This window comes from Planococcus citri, chromosome 3 (assembly GCF_950023065.1).
Source record: "Planococcus citri chromosome 3, ihPlaCitr1.1, whole genome shotgun sequence".
Lineage (NCBI taxonomy): Eukaryota > Metazoa > Arthropoda > Insecta > Hemiptera > Pseudococcidae > Planococcus > Planococcus citri.
This window is the reverse complement of record NC_088679.1, coordinates 39,044,144-39,067,014: the sequence shown is the minus strand read 5'-3', so window position 1 is coordinate 39,067,014 and position 22,871 is coordinate 39,044,144. Positions and strand designations below refer to the sequence as shown.

General features: G+C 32.8%; 1 long non-coding RNA gene across 1 annotated transcript in view; it reads left to right on the top strand.

The window, feature by feature from the left end:
* Window positions 1–17,158, top strand: part of LOC135838439 (uncharacterized) — a 220,964-nt gene extending 203,806 nt beyond the window's left edge. Inside the window, exon 6 of the long non-coding RNA XR_010557411.1 lies at window positions 15,899–17,158. This is a non-coding gene — a long non-coding RNA (uncharacterized LOC135838439). The remainder of the gene's footprint in view (window positions 1–15,898) is intronic.
* Window positions 17,159–22,871: the final 5,713 nt, after the last annotated feature.

Sequence of the window (22,871 nt, the reverse complement as noted above, 5' to 3'; positions counted from 1 at the left end):
AGAAGCTTTCGCCCTCGCTTCACTCGAGCCTGTTCTCTTTTTATTTTTCAAAAGTAACTTCCTTCAAAAAAACATCATTCCAATTCAAAAATTTAAAAAACCAAAAAAACTTCTCGTATTTAAAAAAACTCATTTTTAGGCATCTGCTTCGTTCGGGTCAATAATTTGTCTCTCTTTTTAAAATGTGTCATTCCATAGGTAATGGGCCTATTTGGTCGATATTGAGTCATGGGTAGGTGGGTGGGGGGGGGGGTGAAGTAGACCTCCGGAGCAATCATATGAGCTGGATAAAAGCCCAAAAAGTGCAAAAAAACCTCCAAAAAAATCCATAATTAAAAATTTAAAAAGCTCAACTTTTGAGAAAATCACCTTCGAAGTTTTTTTTTCTGAAAAAAGCTGAAATTTCATGTACCTAATACCATTACTAATGCCTATGGCTAGTGCTGCAGCTAGCTAAAACGTTTTTGAATGCTATATATGTTGCCACTGGCGACTAGGTGCAGTATAATTCGGAGGGTATTTTTTCGGAAGTCTTCCAAAATGAATTTACCGCAAAAAAAACAAAATTGACCAAATGGGCCCTTCTTAGAAAAACTTTATTTCCTTTTTTCTCCACTTGGGGCGCACCTGCGGCCTTGATTCGGCGTTGACATCTCGTGGCGGCACCACCATCAACTTGCTGATAGGGGGACATTTCATCAGGCTTGTTAACTGGTTTTTAACCATTAACCATAACTGCAAATTAACCGGTAAATTAACCAAAAAAAAATAACCATAACCAAAAAACCTTTTTTTTTTGAAATATCACTAACCATAAACGTAACTGTAACCGTTTTCTGAGATAAAAAATGAACCGTAACCGTAATCTTGAGCAAAAATTTTTTTGAAAAAAACCGGTTACAAAATTTAAAAAAAAATTTTTAAAAATTGAAAAGTGCTGTTTTTTTTATTTCTTTTTATCTGTGGTTTTTTCAATGTGATTTGTAGTGATTTGAAATGTTAATTTAAAAAAATTATCAAAAGGTAAAATGAAAAAATGTGAATCGAAAGTTCAAAAAATTTGAAACTATAGTTGCATCATACTCATTAGTCATTAAACTATTAAAGCTCAATCTTAAATGATATTTTAACAATAAAAGATGATAAAGAATTGTTTTTTGAAAAAATTATAAAATTTTGAATTCAAATGTTGCCAGTTTTTCAATTTTTTAAACTTCAAAATTTCAAACTCAGAGAGAATTTTTGGAAATTTTCAAATTTTTAACTGTAATTTTAACCATTAATCAAAATTTTAAGCTCAACTGTAAAAATTACCACCAAAAACTGTAACCTTAACCTGAACCATTAACTGAAAAAAATGATCATCAATAACCATAACCTGAACCTTAACTGCAACTTTAAAAAGTAATAACCTTAACTGTAACCTTTGACCAAAATTTTGAATTTCTTGTTAAATTTTTAACCGTAACCTTAACTGGAAATATTTTTTTTTTCACTTAACAAGCCTGCATTTCATTGAGAAACGCATCTTGACAAGTCAAGTGTGCACGTGTGTAAGTGTGTGTGAGTATGGAAATGTCCCCCTTTCAGCATGATAACATGTATTTCATGCATTTCACCGCTAGAGTGCAACACTTGTTCGTCGACTCTGAATACTATAACACACAATAGTCAGATATGTTCTACATCAAAATCCATCAAAACCTCGATTATTGATTCTCTCAACTTTTTCACTAAAAACACGATTATCTCGATAAATAGAATTGACCAAATAGGCCTATTACCTACGGAATGACACAAATAAACAAATTCCACATTTGAGGCCTACAAGCATCAAAAAAAGAAAAGAAAATTTTTCATAAGTTATTCATGAATATTGTATCAATTGGCAAAATTGATGTTTTTCTACCGCATCAATCCACAAATTTTCATTCGACACCACCCGCTCTCAAAAATCTAAAAACAGCTTCTACTTTTGAAATGGCGCCCAACATGATATCTGCCCCTTAGCCTTCATCAGTTCTCGACGCGGCCTTTTCGTACCCAATTCACCCCCTCCCCCCCACCACCACCGTCAGAAAATCTGGAACGTGATGCTCTGAAACTTCTTCTTTAACTAATGTGTGAGGTATCTATGTATAAAAAATTGGAAAAATGGTTTGGAAAATTGGTCTGGAAAACCTGGAAAAGTCAGGGAAAATGACTTGCCAAAAATAGTGGACACCCTGTGAAATAATTTTGGATACACTTCTGAAAGGGAGTGCTGTTTCTTAGGGGGATTTCTTCTCTAATCATATCAACTACATACATATAATTTTTGAAGTATGTAGCATCAGACCCAAATTTGGAAAAAAAGTTGAAAATTCTAAAAAAGATTTCTACTCTCTTTGAAGTTTTTTTTTTTTTTTTTTTTTTTTTTTTTTGATAGAAAATCACCTCCTAAAACATACGTACAACTCATTTCATCAAGGAATATGAATGGCCTTGGAAAAGCATTTCAATCATTTTTACATTTTGTCTCCGCTATACTGCAGACTTTTTTCTCGAATTTTACAGTTTTCTCGTCCAAAAGAAGAGATATTGGATTTAAAAAGGGGTCGGGGGGGGGTCTTCTTTTTTCACAAATTAATTTCGACAAATGTTCATACACCTACTCGCAGTACAAAAGTACAAAATAGGCTTACTTGGAATTTTTTTTTCTAATACCAAGAAAACCTCAACACAAGAAAAACCTCTTTCGCAAATAATGTCTTTCAAAGCGAATGAAACGTTGAAAAAAAAACTTTTACCGCGATTTAACAATACAATAAACCTAATGTACACCGGTTAAACAAAAGGACGAGATACGTTACCAGAGTAAAAAAAAAGAAGTAAAAAGACATCAACGATTTTAGATTAACTTTGAAATGGTACACGTTAGGACAGACTTATTGCTGCTCACCCTTTTTTCTCTCTCTTTTACACACAACTTTAAAAAAAAGTGTAGTATCATAGGTAAAGTAGCCCCAGTCGAAAGAACAATAAAGTCAACTCTTATACTTCCATTTTCGAGTTGAAATCCAAAAACCGTCGCAAATCCTACCCATCGTCATCGTCGCCAAACAACCGAGCGACCTGCGTGAAATGCTCCCTCGAATAACAATGCGTATCCGTTACGTTTGCAGAATGTTAAGCAGAACGAAGAAGATATCTTCCGCAAACCGTGATTAATGTCAGCCGCGAACCTGCTGAAATCCGAAATAAAATTGAACTTGCCAAATCTATACTAAAATATTTATTTATCTTCTCCCTCTTTTTCAAATGAAAATCGTGCATCGTGTTCCATCGTAAAGCCATTTCTAACATTTATATCGTTCCAGATATATCGAAAAATGTTTAAAATATGATACTTTTATGGGCGTAAATAGCCCAAATTTTCAACCTAATATATCACCGTATACACGTTTAAAAGCAGCTAAATTTTCTTTATTTGAAATTGAAATCTCGTTATAGCGGCGGAAGTGAGATACATAAAAAAAAGGGTTCCGAATGCTGTTTTTCTTTTTGAGTTATAATACCTACTCATCGTAAAAATGTACATATATTGGATGCTCTTAATCGCTGAATAAATATTTTCAACTTCTTAACAAGTGTTTAGCTATCATATTATAAATGCCAATCTTTCTTAGTACCTATTTTTCAAGTTGATTATTAAGCATATTATACAAAGAACGCAGATGTAATATGATCTCATCAAAGCGCTTGGTTTACAGATTTCTCAGGTACATATTATTGAAGACGCCAAGTTATACGGAGGGTCTATTTTGAAACTATACCCCTTATATTTGCTAATGGGTAGAATTTAGCAAATATTTGCACAAAAATAATGGTATAGGTACTACAAAGATGACCGCAGCTCCATTTCAAATGGATCTAAATCCAAAAGAACAATACCTTGTTCATCAGTCTCGATGTCTTGCTTTACCACCACCTTGAACTCAAAAAGAATCTTCTTTCGGTTCCCTTCACCTCTCCCCCAACCCCAGAAAATGAACTCAAAAATATCAAAAAAACACACCATTTCTACGAATGAAACAATTTCTTCCACAAAATGAAATCGTTTAAATACCCAGTATAAGACGTATATATCATACTCAGACAATGTAGCAACCTGCAAAAAAGCTAAAAAAAAAAAAATGAAAGTAAGATTTGAATTTCGTATCGTTACATAAGTTTTCCCTTTCTGGAAAATTCTCAATTCTGTCACCCTTTATTGAATCTATTAAACATCTATCAGCCATTTGGAGAAGCGTTCGAATGTGAATCCTCAGTAATATCGTACAATAGTATCACCAACTGTTACCTTTAAAATATAACTCGTCCTTTCGAAGTTACACAAGAATTTCGAATAAAGAAGGGTTATTTTGTCCGTAACGGACAATGCGATATCCCGAACACAGATGTTGCGAAATCTCTCGGTATAATAAACTACAATCTTACAAATTCTTTACCAGCCCGTTTTTTTTTTATTTTTTTATACTTCGTTTTTTTAAGAAGTCAAAAATCTCTCCGGTATATATTGCCAATATGTTTTCTATGCGCAATAAACTTTGCATAAAGGATATTACTAGAATATTTAGGACTTTTATGGCATGAATAAATGGCCCGTACATAAGAAAAAAAGGTAGCCGGATAATGTTGCCTTTTCCCTTCCTTATAAAGTGCTAAAACGTCCGGTGTATCGAGCCGAAAAAACTTATGGTTGTCATTTTCTTCACTTTCGCCTGTGAAGTGCTTTTCATTGAACACTTTTACAAGGGGACAGCCTTTCATAAAATTACCAATTTAACCTAAAAGTAACCTCTTGACGAAAACTTACAGGGATGGACGTAATTCTATACGCTCATTTGTAATGAAGTGAAAAACCTTATGAAATTTTCATAGGGGAAAGTTACTCCATACTAGTGCGCAAACTGGGATTTTGAGTCTTTGATGAACCTTTCAAGGTATCGTTTATACGTAATTCTGGTTAGAAAGGGTAATCCCAGTTAAGATGGTGAAATGGCCTTGTTCCCATATTTGGAAAATCATGATGGATTATTGTTGGGTACCTCCAATGAAAATTTTCGAGTGGAATTTCCACACCCCCCCCCCGCCCATCCTCCTTGGTCAGTATAGCCAAAAAACGCGTTTTTTGCGAAAAAATCCTGTATCCATGAGTAGTGGGGAGAAAATTCTGGTACCACACGGAATGTGCAGGGGAACAGTGGGCCTTTCAACATGATTTTTTTCAAAAATTTTTATCGCAGTGGTGGGGGTAAAATTGACAAAAGAAAACTTTGAACCGCCATTGCTCCGGATTGAAGGGTTGGGCACCAGAATTGTTTTCGCCAAAATGTGTCTTTTTACAAATACTTTCTTCCTAACAAGCCATAAAATTGAAATTTTGTCTGCAAAAGGCTGACATTTGCGAAAAACCCTAGAAAATGTGCGTTTTTCGCATTTTTTTGCCAAATTATGCGAAATATGCGAAAAAATGTATAGAACACAAAATGTTGAGCGTCAAATTTTACCTTAGAAAACGTGTTCTTTTAAAAGGTTGTCAAAATGCTCATCTACTGAAGTTAGCAAGGATTGTAATCATGAGCTCTGTGAATAAAATAATACCAAAAAAATTCAAATTGAAGTCAGAGCAATTCAGTTACAATTCTCACATTCTTTTCAATTTAAACACATTTCCACAATGCCTGGTGAAACAAAATCCTTCAAAATGAAAATATCGCAAGCCAAACTTACAAATAGTTACCAAGAATGGGCAAATTACCCAAAAATTGTTCAGAAGTCCAACTCAAAATCAGTAATTTCAGAAAATACAAATTTCGATTTCAATTTTAATTTTCAAAAATGTTGACAAAACCTTTTTTAAATCCAAAAGGTACTATACAAGTCATATAAAATTCGTTTTAGATCATGGATTGGTTCAAAATCAGATTATTGTCCCAAAATCAAGAGGTAATTTACACGATTACAGAAAAATCAGGTTAACGTCTCGTGAAAGTGAATGAAAAAAAGTGATTACAAAAATAATCGAATGATGAATTATACAATAATTTATATTTTTCAATGGAAATTACAAACCATGTAAAAAATTGACTAATTGAATTCAAATTTGGCTTGACAATGAGAGGAACAAAATCAATTTTTCAGCATTTTTGAAGGTCCTTTACCCATACTAAATAATTTGAAAAAATGTAGGTAGGTATACGTTGTGTATTTTATCTATAGATGTGATAAACATAAGTATCAAAGTATCATTAAGAGAACTAGAAAAAATGAATAGAGAAAAAAATCGAGTTCAGACAAACGTTATGACTTTTTCTTTTTGACAATTTTTTCAAAAGCTGTACATTCAGGCTATACTTCTGCTGATAACAAGATTTTAGTGACCATTTCGGCATAAATCAGAATTTTTTGGATGACTTGTCAAAAAAAGTCTTTTGCCCACAATATTTTGTCAAAAAGTACAATTTGAAAACAATTTTGACAAAAAGCAGGAGTTTTGAAAATTTTTGCTAAAAGCAGAAGTGTTTTTTACAACATCTAATTTTATTTATTTCGGCAAAAAACAATTTTTTTTTGATAACTGAGGTACAAAAAAAATTAATTTTGACAGAAGTTTGGATTTTTTAATAATTTTTTTCAAAAATCTGGGAACAGGACCATTTTACCTATCTTACCTGGGAATACCCTTTCATCTCACAATCTTGATTTTTTTTTTTTTTGATTATGCCACAATAGTTTCAGTGATACGTACGTGAAATTGACAATTTAAAATTTAATTTAAGAAATGAATGATTCGTGAACTCTGTTGACAAATATACCATTTTGAAAATAGTTCAAAATCCATTTTAAAGAGAGTTTCTTAGCTTCCTGATGGAATCAGAAAATCCCACTGAAAGTACGAGTACAAACTGCATCTTGTTGAGGACATTCTCATTATCCCTAAAAAAAGATGATAAAAAAATGTTGCGTAAAAATAGAGAATAATTAGGACAATGTTCAGCTTAGCCCCTACCCAATCCTGTAAACAAACCTTCATTGATGAAAAAATTATTACAACACCATCCCTATATATACTGCAGGTATCAATAATGATAAAAAAGAATATTATTCAGCCTTCAGTACTGACCCATAACTATAATACCCGAGGGATAAACTCAATCTTTGCAGATCAGATGAGGACTAAAGTCAACAGGGAAGGAATAGATACTATGGCAGTCAAAATCTTTAATAGTCTCCCTCCTCAAATCAGAGATGTTCATAATACTAAGTTATTTAAAAAATTCCTTCAAAAATGGCTAATCAAGGAGGCATTTTATTGTGTGGATGAGTTCCTGGGCAAACTATAACCCTGTATTGTATTATTTTTTATATTTATTACTTTATTCATTATTTCATTTTGTTTTGTTTTGTTTTATATATCATTCATTTCATTTTATTGTATTGTTAATCATGGTAAAGTTGCTCTGTAGGCTCTATCGATGTAAACGACTATGTAAATGCCGCTTGCGGTACCTTACAATAATAAATTTGATTGATTGAATACCAAAAAAATGTAAGATTATCAACTTTTAATACGAAAAATTGATAAAGATTACAGTTTTTTAGTATTTTTACTCTCAACATCATTTTTATCGTCTTTTCTGAACTTTGAGGATAATGAGTCTTACCTAATTTTTTCTTTTGCGCTGGAATTGATACATCACCATATTAAATTTTCCATTTTTGGGGCAATACTGGTGGATCGGTCGAGTGTTTTTTTGTCCTATGGAACCGACATATCGTTGATTAGTTTCTTGACGTTACGGTGGTTGTACGTCTTGAAGTTATAATATTCTGAGCTTGGATTCTCCTCCTCTCCTCCTTCCCTTTAGTTCAAAAAATTACTTTAAAAAGTTTCTGAAACCGCTACTTTAAGTTGCTGTAAATGGCTCTTAATAAATAAATAAAAAAATAAAATAATTATGAGTAACGTCGTGCATTCTGGTGTAACCTACTTGTCTCGAAAGAGGTCATTTTTGTTCATTCATTATGTTTCAAGTGTTTTATCTATAAAAGTACGTGAATTTTTTTCCTAATTGAAATAATAAGTATGTAGATATGAATTTCTACGCGAGAGAAAAACATTTATCGGTAATTTATCGATTTAAATATTGATTCATCACTCGAATTATTACCATAAAAATTATCTTAAAAGAATGATTTCTTAATTCGATAATTGGATATTTATCTGCGAATGTAAACATTGGTTTCTTTGATACACCTATATTATTTTTCGATTAATTTACACAATAATTTAAAATAGGTACCTATGTGAAGTACTCGATTTTTTTTCAATTTTCGAGTATTTGCTTCTATACCCCTATTGTGATAAATTAATCAAGCAGATACCCACATTTGATTCTTTATCTTTCTCTTACATTTTCTATATTTTTTGACTAATTAGTCGACTATAGCATTACAAATGTTTTGGCAAAAGGGTGCCTAATTTAAACTAATGTGACTAAATGCGTGAGATTTTTCATTTCTTATGTAAAATAAATGTTCAACGTCTGGTATTTAAATTTCTCGAATTTTTCTCAAGATGACATCGTGTGTCGTTTTGTCGTTTTCGTATATCTAAACGTTGATTTGACATCTTCGTTTATATTAATAATAAGCTCGTTTGTAGAGTGGAAAAAATTGTCTACGTCTGCTTAATTATGCTAGTCAAATTAGAAGCTGGCGATGTTATTTTGTATAAAATGGTTTATAATCGAGTGAATTAGGTATACTCGTTTCAACACTTTAACCGGTGCTGTTGTGTAGTTGTCTGAAATCAAGATATCTTCGACATTTACGAAAGAAATGTTCAACGTAAATTAACGTCTCCGGCGAAATTTTTACCCCAAGTTGAACGAGACGCTGGCCAAGGCGAAAATTAGGATTAATGAAACGAAACGGTCTACTGCGGCGTGGTTTTGTTGTAAAATATGATGAAAATTTCGATATAATAACATTACGTAACCGCAAATGGTTGACAATTATCGGTAATTTATGCGTAATTCAATTAATTCGAACGATGGAAGAGCCGATAAAAGCGTGAAAAGCGTCGCAATAAACGGTCATCTTTTTTTATTTCCAACTCTTCGAATCGACTGGGTATCTGTATAGTAAGTGCAGCACTTATATAGATGTACGTAAGAAGAGAGGAAGGTTTTTTTTTTTGATCAAATATATCGCAACGTGTTGAACACATAAAAACTCGGAAGCTGGTTCCATTACGATAACCTAATAACGACACTATCAGCTGTTATCATTTCCCATCTTTGTATGGAACACGGTAGGTGGTCCCCCCTTGGAATAATTTATTCATCGTACGAAAATCTTGCTAGTTTTTCATTCGGGGTGCTTTCGAACAATGCAATTTTGATAGGTAGGAGGTTGCCAGTTGCGCCATTATGCCCGGCATGAAATTTATATCCGAAATTTGATATTTTACCCTTCGCGGCGAGAAATCATTGGTGGAAAATACCGGCTTTTTGTATTCTCATCAAAAGTCGCACTGTGTTGTACAACAACAAAACACGCGTTCGTAGTGGTGTAGATGTTCAATCAGTTTTGGTCCTTTTGATACTCTCGCAGATATATACGTTTACGTGGTGTAGTGTACTCTTCTCGTCTATCTAATATGAGCCGATGGCGTATATGTATGTACTATGTAGTACCTACTACAGCGAAAACGAAAACGAGGGGGAATGTATCCGAGCATTAATCTGTATTTACTAATGAATATATAGATTATTGTAAATGGCTGCTAGGGGACGCATTATCAAAGCACAACATTTACGACACTTTCGGAAGTCTTACATCTGCATATTATATATCGGCAAGAAGTTTCTCGTTTAGCTTGAAAATGTTTACTAATGTTTTACTGTAGCCTCGATTATAATGTAGACAACAACGGTTAACTTGTAAAGCTTTTATGCGAGGTTTTTGCTCGAATACCTTATACACAACGTTTATTGCAATGCGAACGATTAATTTCTTAGCGGCGGCGCAGAATTAAGTAAAAAGATTAATTACGTCTTTTATGCAAAATTTCAAAATAGGCACTCGGTTTGCTGGCGAAAAATTTCCCATTGGGTTCGATTTTTTGACGGGTGCCATTTTCTGCTCCCCTCTACCACCCCCGAATTTCCAAATACCAAAAGTAAAACAATTATTGATGTAACGTGTATGGGCGAAGTTACTACTTAATGTGGATTTGGCAATTTGGCATGTGCATGAAGAGTAAAAATGTACCTAGCTGGGTACAGAATCCTGATCTAAAGTGAAAAATTTATGGATTTAGTGGTGTCAAATGAGTGATTTAACCCTTCAATACCTGAGAGAAGTTCAACGGATGAATTTCAATGATTTTCATGCAGGAAGTTTGACCAAAAAATGATATTGCGATATTTGAAAAAAATTCAATTTAAAGTGATTACTCGTTTTGGAAATTGAGGATTTCATCCAATTTTTTCAAAACAACTATGCTGATTTCCAAGCCAAAAAATAGGAGCCGGAAACAAAGGGCCAATTTGAAAGAAATTTGATGCATAATCTCATCACCTGAAATTTTTTTGATTTTTTTTCTCAATTAAAAAAAAAAGAATATCAAAGCAAAATTTAATGCTTTAGACTACCAAATTTCATTACTTTTTTTTTTAAACGTTGACATTTCACAGGGAAAAATTTTCACATAATGACAATATAGGAATGAAAGAGACTTGAATAAAGCAAGGACTTCTAATTTTGAAAAAAATCGTTTTGGAATTTCAATTTCGAATTGGAAATTTTTGGAAACTTTTGAGAACAAGATTTTTATATTTAATTATGATACCTACCAATCTATAAATTCTAAAAACTTTTCATTTTGAATGAAACAGAATTTTGTATAGGAAGCAATAACATAAAAAATTTCAAACTTAATTGAAATTTGATTTTGGAATTTGAAGGAGAAAAAGAACGCAACAGTTCAATTCAACGAAAAAAATGAAAAAAAAATCATATTACAAAAGTAAATTGTGTGTAGCTCAATGGTAGGTAATTGAATTAATTTCTTAAAATCAATAGGTACGAAAAAAATATGATTCCTAAACAAAATTCCGTAGAAATCAACATTTAAAAATTTAATTTGAGATCACCACTGAAAGATTCATTTGACCTAAAAAAAATTCGATGATACCATAGAAAAATTCTACGCTAAATTAAACACAATATTTCTAATCACAACAGAAATATTTATTCTAAAAATCATCAGAAAAAATTGCCAAAACTTACAGCAAAAAATGAATTTAAGTCAACACATAAAAATCCCAAAATGAATTCTAAATCAGCATAAAGAAATGTATTTGAAACCACAAAACAATCTTTTATAACCTCCCCCTTCCCCTTCACCCTTGTGCTCAAAAAATAATCATTAGAATTGAATTCAACACTTGTGAATGAATTACAAAAAAATTAAATTCTAAAATTCATATTGAAATTACGATGAAAAAATTAGTAATTTGGAATCCAACAAATAATTTATACAATCACCACAAATAATAGTGTATTTCTCTGCAAGAAAATTTTAAATGAGCGAGCTCAACAATTGCTCTCCATTAAGGTAAAACGGTTAATGAGCTTCGGAATTTTAGTCGTTTTTGAAGTAAACCAAAACGGAGCTTATAAGCAACCCCAAGTATGGCAGGCAAAATCCAAGACCACTTAGGGTTCTACTGAGGGGTTGCAAATTTGAAAATCGCTTATTTTTGTTTGAATTCGTGTGTTGAAAATTTTTTCTCCGTAAATACCTTACCTAGGTACATATTTCACTTTAATTGAGGCCACTAGAATCAAATGTCTACTTCTCCACTTTTTTTCAAAAATGAGTTAAGCATGGTTTGGTAAGTATACTACAACATGTGCCGCATCCGATGAAAATGTCAAAATTTCAATTTTGTGTAAGGAAGTATGGTTAAACAGCGTGTAAAGTTAGGGGTTAGAATCAAAAGTGTACTTTTTTAATGGGGAAGTCAAGTTTAGAAACGAACCTGGTGGAAATTGAATGAAGGACTAGTGTTATGCCTTGAAATTAGGCTTGAAATTGAATAAATTCATCAAGTGAGGACCCTTCCCCCAAAAACACCTTTCATTTTTATTAACAAAAATTAATTTTTTTTACTTTGAAAAAAAAGGAAAATTAGGTATTTCAATTTCCAAATGAATGGTCAAAAATGCAATATTATTTTAATTTCTCAAACTTTCCAAGCTTTCTTCAACTTTTAGCACCATATTACTAGAACAATTTTTGATTAAGTGCCCTAAAACGATGTAAAAAGTGTACGGTTGGAGACAAAACTTAACTTCTCCTAACTTCAAACTGCCCAGGAACTCTTACGGCAACGCGTAGGGTAAAACAAACATGTGGGTCACTATCGTCATGTTGGTACAAAAATATTAGACATATTACCTCGGTATTTTATGTTACGATAAATGCTAGGGAGGTTTTTTGCGTTTTTCTCAAAAAGTTCGAAAATGGAGAAGTAGAGATTTGATTCTAGTGGCCTCAATTATGCCAAAATATTGAAAGATAATTTCTGAAACTGGGAAAATATTTTAGAACGTAGTGGTGCTAATTTTTTGGTGATAATTTCCAATTTCAAAAAACCAAAAAAAAATTTCTTAAAGTTGTGGCTATTTTTCTTAATTTTTTGAAATTGGCAATGATGACTAAAAATTGGCACCACTGTGTTCCAAAATTTTCCCCCGTTTCAGAAATGATATCTTCTAATATTTTGGTACAGCTAATGCGAAATATTTGCGAAGAAAAAATTTTCAAAACACAAATTTATTCACAAATAAGTGAAAGTGAGCGATTTCCAAAATTTTCAAACGCTTAGTAGAAGCCTAAAACTGGTGTTGGATTTCGATGGAAAAGGCCTGGGTTGACCCAGAATCTCAAATACAATCTCTTGGAACTAGGCCTTTTTTTCCAAAACAGGTTTGATTTTTTCGAAAATTTCCCTGTTTGATGACCCATATGTCCTTACCAGGGGCTCCTCCGGAACTAAAACTTTGTCTGGGTCATTTACAACTTAAAATGAATGTCTCTTATGCATTTGGTCAAAATTCTCCGGCATTTTTTTCATCCGATCTACCTTTATAGATACGTATTACACCTTTTGTAAATTTTGATTTGGTTGTATGTACCTTCAGCTCTCATGCAATTGCTCATAGATTTCTGAAGTTTGAGATACCAGTATCTTCGTGTGATTTCTTTTAATAAAATGTTACAATGCTCTCTAAATTCTCTAGGCATAGTGGAATATAGTATTATTTCACCTCTTGCTTGTCTTGTAAAAGATTTGTTCCTTGGCTCGCTTCATTGAATTTGGGGCAGTAGCATTGTTTCCGCAATTACTATTGATTTCTTGAACAATTTTGAGATTTTTTTTCAATATGGGCTAAACACTTCTACAAAAACAATTTTTGTAGCATAGCAAATTCTCTGTCATCAAAGGAGAATTCCCAAACTCACCGTTATACGTATTCTAGCATTTAAAGCTCAAAAAAAAAAGAGACAGTATGAATTTCACAAAACAAAAGAATAGAAAATTACTTTGTAAATTTATGTGTTTTTTCCCAATAGTAAATTTACAGGTCGCAGGCATTCGTGTGTACAATGTGTATACACAGAAAAGCTATCTCCATACAGTAAACACATTCAAGGTGCGTGTAAAATAACGAATTAATTATTCTTTAATTAAGTAAATTTAAAAGCGTAATTTGCTCTTCGTTAACAAAGTATACTGTATAGTTACGTGGATGTGCGTTAAAAATTAACAACGTTATTTTACATTTTTCGCACGCAAATTCTTAACTACATATAAAATTATATTTACCATCATAGCGGTTATACTCGTACTTTCCCTTTACATGACGATGTACTAGCTCACCAGATACTATCTTCTATACTCGTACATATCTATTCGCAAACGAATCAAAACAATCGACAAGTTTGAATAAATACCTATAAACGAATATAGATTCTGAAAAATTATAGGGTACCTACCTCGCAGTTACTTATCCTCAATGAAACGATATTTTCGCAATAAAAACAAATATTGTGGTTTTGTGTACGAGACTATATAGACCGCCTCTTCTGCTCTCTACGACCAGAAAAAAAAGGCTATAGGAATATGAAAGTTTCACAAAGCAGCGCGCTAAACTTCTGAAGGGTTTAGATTGTTATTAATGACCGACTGGAACCACAATGACCCTCGGTCAAGTTTTGCATGCTTTCGGCTAATCGAGGAAAACCGCTTTTCCGCTATTCAACTTTTCCAACGGCCTACTATCAATTTATGAAACGTCATCAGGTAAACGACTCCGGTTAACGTTATCTCTTCGCGGAGCGTTGAATTTTCAATTTTTTTTTAGCCCATTTTTATTTTGAACCCCAAAATAGAGAAGTTCGTTTTAAACGTCGAGCTTTTGTTCTGTTGAATAGTGTATAACGTTATAATTACCGTATCAATTAAGGTGTATCTTTTTTTTTTGTTTGTAAACGAAACGGGCATCGGAAAACGGAAAATTTTTCATCTTAGTCATTCGGTTATATTTTTTTTCTCTCTCTTGGGCCTCGAAGTTATACAACGAAATTACATTAGAGCTTTGTCAAGCTGTAGCTAAAAAAAAAAAAAAAAGGAAAAAATGAATGTAACGGTAGAATCGAATTTTTGAAAAAATAAAACAATAACAAAAGAATCAATTAATGTTGGCAACGGCCAAATAATTTCATACCAATGTACGCGGCGCGCCGCCACGAGTAATTAGTAACTTTGAAAAACCTATTAAACGTATAATATAAAAAGAAGAAACAATGAAAAGAAAAAGAAGAGGCCTTTTATCCGCGCTTCGTATTTTTGCATTTCGTTGGTATATATTTTTTTATTTTTAAATCGCCCTCGTCCAATTAGCTTTGTGGGAAAAATACTTAGGAAATTTAACGACACTTTTTCAATGAATGGAGAAACGATAAAAAATGAGATTTTAATGTCCGCGCATTCACCGGAAGGCGAGCCTTATTATGGCCTTAACAATGCTCTATACTTAACGCAGGTATAGGTATTATATATTCGGTAATCGCTTACAGAAATTAATTGGCTTTGTCCAGGACGCTCTCAGCTTCAACAACAACATACCTACCTCGTATTTAACGCAACAAAAATCGCCTCTAAATTGCTGTGTAAGAACACCGAAAAAAACGCCATTCGCAGTACCTACAAATTGTTAATTAACTCGACTTGTTCGATTTATAAGTAATAAATAAAGTAATCGTGCTTTTTCAATGCCAAATTAGCCGCATAAAAGCGTTTCAATGTTAGTCGCCAAAAAAACAAGGTATTTTTCAGCCTGTGACAAGATATTAAAATCGGAAAAATTTCACGTTACAGATGTCAATGTCGAGAATCCTTTGATGGTCTTTGTTGGACATATTTTTTTATTGAAGGGTTGGGTCAAGTTTGGACTGTTTCATTGTGTGTGATTTGGATAAGAAAATGAGCTGAAGGTTGAAAAAATAAAATACCTACAACATGTCTACTTTGAGCAGAAGTTCTCTCAAGTTGATTGCAGAAATTGTAAGAGGTCAAGAGAAGGATCAGCATTTCACATTGATAGAATCCGAATCAAAATCAAAAATCGGCGATTAATTATGATTTTGAAAACTTAATGCCTCTTCCCCACCCTTTCCATTCCCTTTTCAAGGATTTGATAAGAGAGAAATATGATGACCTTTATCTAATGTTTTCAATTTCATTGTAGTTTTTCTTTTTAATTTTGATTTCAGTTTTTCGACCAAAGAAGGAATGAGAAGATTTCATCTCAGCTTTCATGATGAAGAATGTGATATAAGACGATGAATGTTTCCATTGAGTTTGCTGTAATCTTGGAATGTAACTAACTTTCCAGAGAATTGGAGAAGAGAGAGGTATCTAACAATTTCCACTCATTTGTGATTTTCTATACATCTAAATGTTGAAATCTTATGTCTCAAGACTACTCAAACTTGAAGCAAATCTGTATGCAAGAAATAAGAAAGGATCCAAATGAAACCCTTTGAAGATTCGGATACACCAATTGAAATTTGATAAGATTAGAAATTGAACTTTTAAGGTGAGAACTCAAATTTTTATGAGACTGAAATTTAGAAAAATTACGATGTGGATCCGTTATTATTGTAGGTCTATTTTTAACGATTCAATTTTCTGAATGGGATCTCGCCATACCTAAGTGCATTTTCCGATTTTTTGGTATATTTTTGGAAATCAAATAGACCAAAAATGGAGAAAAAAAATCAAAATTTTACCAAATTGTCTTGGAACTCCGAAATTAAATTGGTATGATTGTAGGTCTCCCACCCGATTTTCGATACTTCGAATCGAGCCGTTTTGAGCAGTTCTGGAGCCTCCAGTAGATTTTTGAAAGTTGAAATTTCTATAAAGATTCATCCAATAAAATTAAAAAATTGAAATTCGGTTTATATCCTGATTTCAACGTTCTAAGTCAGTTGGTGGTGGTTTCAAGTCGTTCTGAAGACTTCAGCTGTAATTTGAAAATTTCTGATTTTCAAAAAGTGCCATAAAAACTACACAGATCAACTTGGAGCTCGTATAGATGTGTTTGCTGCTTGTTACTGACTCGCTTGAGCGATTACATACCAAATTTTCAAAATCAGTTTCTACTTGTTTAGAACTGTGTAGGTATTTTCAAATTTTCAATTTAGTAGTTGTGAAATTGCTGGAGAAATACTCGATTTTGGACTGACAAACCGATTTAGGAAAAATTGGTGTGTAATCGGCCATGTGGGTCAGTAACAAGCATCAATCGCATTTAAACGTGCTCCAGGTTGATTTGAACCGTTCAATGGCACTTTTTGAAAATCAGAAATTGACAAAATGTAGCATGGGCGCTCCAGTACGACTTGAAACTATACCTTCAATCGACTCAGCATGTTGAAATTAGGTTATAAATAAAATTTTGGCTTTCCAACTCCATTGCATACAATTTTGTAATTTTTTGCAAATTTGCTGAAGGCTCCAGATAACTGCTTAATTGCTGTTTAAAACCGTTATTACCTACCTAATTGAATCGAGGGGTTGAAAAGTAGAGTATTTAATATTTATGATGTGTAGATTTTTAAATCAGTTTGATAAAATTTCAATTTTTTTTCATTTTTGGCCCAAATTTGATTTTTAAAAATTCATCAAAAATCAAAAAATGTGCTTTAGCTCTTGAAATTGTATTCAGTTATGAATTTGACCTGTTTTTTCGATTGTAAATCCCAAAAACCAATCTTCAAAATCATCTTCGTCATCAAATTTTGAATCTGATATACATATGTAGGTATTGGGTATGGGGTAAACTTGACCGAAATCTCTTCTGGCTGGAATTTTTCAGAGATGCTTACAGCAATTGCAACACAATTCGACTAGCAATGGAGCTGGATGCTCCGAAATTCATGAAATCTCTGCACATTTATTCTAGTTTTTTGAATTTTAAATTTGAAAATTTTCCTTGCTGAACTCATAACAAAATTTTGAAAAATTAATTCGATAAGCATGAGAACAAAAAAAGTGGGAATTACCCAAGATAAACCACGATTTTCCTTCAAAAAGTTCAACTTGTCCAACTTTGTGTCACCCTTGCTCACTTTCTGGAAAAATTTCAAAATTTTGCAATGTTTTTCAACTTGAATATTCTCATCAGTTTTGCTGTATATGGAGGTAAAATTTCCTTCAAACCTCATTCAACTTTTAGTTAGGTACTTAGGTATTCGCCCTTCAAAGGATTTTTTGCGGTCGGCAAAAAAAAAATGCACAATCAAAGTCCGCAACTCTGCATTTCTTATTTACATATAAAAAGTCGAGTAGACAATGAAAACACCAATTTAGCGAGTTACAAATGCAATGAATATTTTATAAGATTATAAAGCGAGAAAGAGATGTGCTTTACCGCGGTACATTTCTGTACGCATTTATTCCCATTGTGCAAAAAAGGGTTCGAAATTTAAACTCAAATGGACGGGTTAATTGCGGTAAAGCAATTATAACAAATCCGAGCTGTTCACCAGGACCTAGTCTTATAGTACAGTTTCAACTTCTATTATAAAATCTTTACAACTTCCTATTCGTATGCGGCTTTGGCGTTTTGAAATTTTCCCAAATACGTACAGCCAAACGTTTACAACACTTCGTCAAGGTCAAAATTTCGTTACGGCTTTTAAACAACTTTGCGAAACCAAATTAACCCCAAATTACTCGCCGATCTATAATAAATTGGAAATTTGATCAAGTTTGAGGGAAAAGTTTCTTTATCGTCGCCAACGGTATCTAAAATGAATCCAATTAAATAGGTAACCGATGTATGGCAGAAGTACCGTTTTTCAAATTAAAAAAAACCTGCACTTTGTTCTGGTTATACCGAAACAGAGTAAAAATGGTAAAATAAAAAATAACTAGCGCATGTCTCTTGAAAAAAATCAATAATAAACGTAAATTTTTCAATGGTTAAAAAAAAATGAAATCCACGTGCGATCAATTAGAAAAGTCTTAAAGACTGTCAACCGCTAAGAAATTCACTATGGCAGCCTCAACATTGATAATTAAATTAGTAAATAAAGAAGATGAATGATAATTCTGGTATTTTTTTCCTGCTATGGTACGCGATGCAAAGCTCTTTCAAAAAGGTTTAATTTTATATACACGAGGTATATAAATACAATATTTTGTATTAAAAAAAAAAAGAAGAAAAAAATCATCCAACCGTTAAACTCCCAGTTGTTTCAAAGTTGGAGAACGACATCTACAGAGATTATTCGTATGTACGACTAAATGATACATTTTACGAGAAAAATACGCGAGCCACGTAATAAAAAAACAAGACATCCATTATACAATTTTATACCAGCAAAGTATGTCTTTTTTTCCCTTACCCGGCATCCATTCGGGAATAGAAGATTCGCTAAATAAAGACAAATATAAAAAGAACGTAAAAACCAACCGTTTATTTCCTGAGTACCAAGAAAAAAATATAATTACCGCACGGGGAATAAAAATATTACAACTAGTCATAATCAGTTAGGGATGATACGCGAACCAGGAAATGGATATACAAAAAAGAATTTAACACCTATAAATTAGAAAGGTTTGTTTTTATATTTTCACGGCCACGAAGTAGGTCCTGGAGATGAGAGCTGCGCCGTCAATTCCCAAAGGATGATGCTGCAGTAACAAATAAAACGGAAGCTAGACGTAGAATGTGTTAAAAACTAAACATTACACCGTTCGTATTAATGTTTTCCACTACACTTTCCATGTTACATTAAAGTACATTATACGGAGGATCAATTAACCTTTGCACAATATCATCAAACATACGAGTACATACTCGTAGGTACTAGGTAGGTAGTTTAAGCAACCTACTTAGCATCGATACGCGAATCGAGTATCATACCGTACCGAATACGTTTATAACCAAAAAATGACGTATTTAATCTTCAGCAATGCGTATACCCATAAATACTCGTACTTGTACTTTTACTAACAAAACAGAAAGAGAAAAAAAAGATTTATATATTTTTTTCTTGACCTCAAGTCACGCAAATCCAATACCATACTGGGATTCGTACATGGCAAATCAGCACACATTTATAGTACATTCAGAAGTACTATACCTAATACTTACTTTCCTGTAAGTTACCAGTAAGTTGCCATGTCTTCTACTGTTGGGTACCGTCTATCGTAGTGTAGATGTACACCTACTCTTTCGAGATGTTTAATCACCAACATCCATCATCCAATTACAGCGTCCTTCTATCTTGAGGGACATCGGTTCGTGTTGTTGCTTTTTTGTCTTGTGCCATCGTATTGATGATAAATGAAAACTTAATGGAAATGGGGAAGAACTTGGAACAATTTGGGAAATTTTAGTTTAGATTCATTGGGTATTTTTGTCGATACTAATGCCGTTACGATTTTGTCGCGAAAAGTTTCCATTTTGATGGGCTTAGTTGATTAAGAGAGAGAAAGACGGGGATAGATTGATGGTAATGCAAAAAAAATGTCATGTATCTGGTTGGAGCAGTACAACGATCTAGCTAAAAATGACCATTTTTGGACCATTCTATGGGCTCCAGCGAGTTCTTAATTCGTTCCTAAGAATTCAAATTCCTATAGTCTTTGATTTTTTTTTGTGAAAAACTGAAAGGAGATCCGAAAAAAAGTTGTGGGAAGGTCTCAAAAGATCGTGAGACAAATTCTAGGTTGACGACTTGAACCATCGCTTTTCTACTCTTTAATTTTATAATTCGCAACTATTTTTTTTTCAATTTTCATTGCAGATCTCAAAAATTGAAACTCTCGTAGAAAAATGATAAATCAAGTCAGAAATCCATAATTCCACCCTACCCCCCCCCCCGTTTTTTGAATTCCTTTAAAATATTTTTTCGAATCTCCCTTCAATTTTTCAAAACAAAAAAAGTCTGTTAGTACGATTAGATACATCTACATACTTGCTTAAAATTCCTGAAGACAATTGAAAATTGTTGCTGAAAGCTTTGGTATACTTACAATTAGCCCAAAATTTAGTACTTAGGTATTTTTAAAGTGATTTTGGACCGTTTTAAAATAGTTTTGGAAACTCCTCGAAAAAATAAAAACTTGCTGGAGGCTCTAGAATCGCCCATGAAGCGTGGCGTCGGTATTGTGATTTTTTTTCAAATTAGACATGACAGCAGCTCTTTTGAATTTTTTATTGAATTCTCAAAAAATGGACAAAAATCTAAAAATGAATGCCACTTATTTGAATTTTAATTAGGTATGAGGGTTTTAGATCAGGACTTGAAAAGTTTTGGATTTTTTGTTCGGTTATGGTTTTTTAAATAGGTTTTCAATTACAGTGTGTCTAACGATCATAAAAGTCATGAAAAACTCATGAATTTTGGTAGGTAGTCATAAAGTCATGAAAAGTCATGAACTATGCTCGAAACACCTTGGAATTTTTTTTAAAGCCCATACAATGAAAAAAAAAAGAAAAAATGAAAAAAAAATATTGAAATTTGAAGTAAAAATAAGAAACTCTTTCATTTGTTACACAAAAAATAGTTTCTTATACCTCTTGAAATACTGATTTTTGAGAGCTTTTGCCCTCGCTTTGCTCGGGGACGTTTGCTCTTCTTTTTCATTTTTAAATTTTTCAAAAAAAAAAAATCATTTGAATTTTAAAATGTTCAAGCAAAATATTAAAGTTTTCGCAAGTATGGTACCAACTCATTACATACACAAAGAAACGTCGTTTTTTATAGTTTTGTTTGTCTGTATGTTTCATTCTTCCAGAATTTTGAGTTGGAAATTTCTAGGCAAAAAATCCACGAGTTGGCATTTTTATGTTTCCTCCTCCCCCTCCCCCTGAAAAACGACTTCACTACGGCCCTGAGGCTATTATACCTACTTACTGGGTTTGAGAGACGCGACAATTCAACGAACAATAGACAGTTTGCGTCAATGGAATGGAGATGTTCTGGAATTTCAATTTAAAAAAAAAAAAATTGTCGCTGTTTCGAGTTATTTAACTTTTTTGGAGGCAAAATTAAGATTCAATTTATGTGATTACCTACGTAATAATAATCATGCAGTTTACAATATTTGAGCATTAGAAGCCTGAAAATTAATTTACGTCGCTTTTATGTGCATGGGGTTTAGCTGTATAAATTTAGAAAAATCTTCAGTGGAACTTGGAAACAGAAAATTTTTCAATTCTGAAAATTCTTGCTGACTTTTTTGAGGAAAAGCGTGAAAAATACCTGGAAATGTTCTGGCATTTCAATTGAAAAAAAATTGTCGCTGTTTCGAGTTACCTATTTAATTTTTTTTGGAGGAGGGGAGATACGAAATGTTTATCGCACACCTTTTGTCCACTTTTCAAATCTTTGATGCGGCATAGTTGAAGCCAATTCTTCCTACTGGAAATCCGCAAAAAAGAAAAAAACAATGTTGATTATTCTTGAAGATGACACCCAAGTTGAATATTTTTTGAGAAGTTGTATATTATGGATACATTGATGAAAAAAATGATACAATTTGGGGATTGATTTTTAATTTTTTTGAATGTGAATCTATTTGGTTAGAATTTCTCCTGGGATTTTTCCATTAAGTATACTCGTAAATGAAGTGATCTCCATCATATTAAATACATACTTTGACAAATTATTGAGAAATCGATGGTAAAAAAATATCAATAATTTGAAAATGGTTCTCGCATTTTTTTTCTGTTATAGTTCGATGAAAAATTACAAATATTATTAGGTAGACACAGACAGTAGACACGATATGAACACACAATTATTCTATGGTACGCTATCGTCAGAGCTCAGCTTATGAACTGTCTGCTGTTATAAGACGCAACTACCTTTAATAAACATAAGCGGATTTTTAGTACGAGGCGAATTATCGCGAACTAACGCTTCTCAAGTCACCGTTTCATTTTCCAGGCGTGAAATTAACAAACGTTATAACACTGGGGGTAATCGTATTCTAAAATGCTTCGCAGCGAGTAAAATAATCTCAGCATAAAAGACATCGTCGTCGACGTCAACGTCGTTGTCGTCGTCTCTGGCGAGAATGCGTTAAACAAAAATGAACATTTTAATTTCTGTTGCTTCTCGAATGTGATTGAAAATTTCCGTCATTCGGCAGGTTCGTTACCCTTTGATATTCGCGATAGTGTTGTATGATTTTTAACGTCAAAACATTTGCGCGCACGCT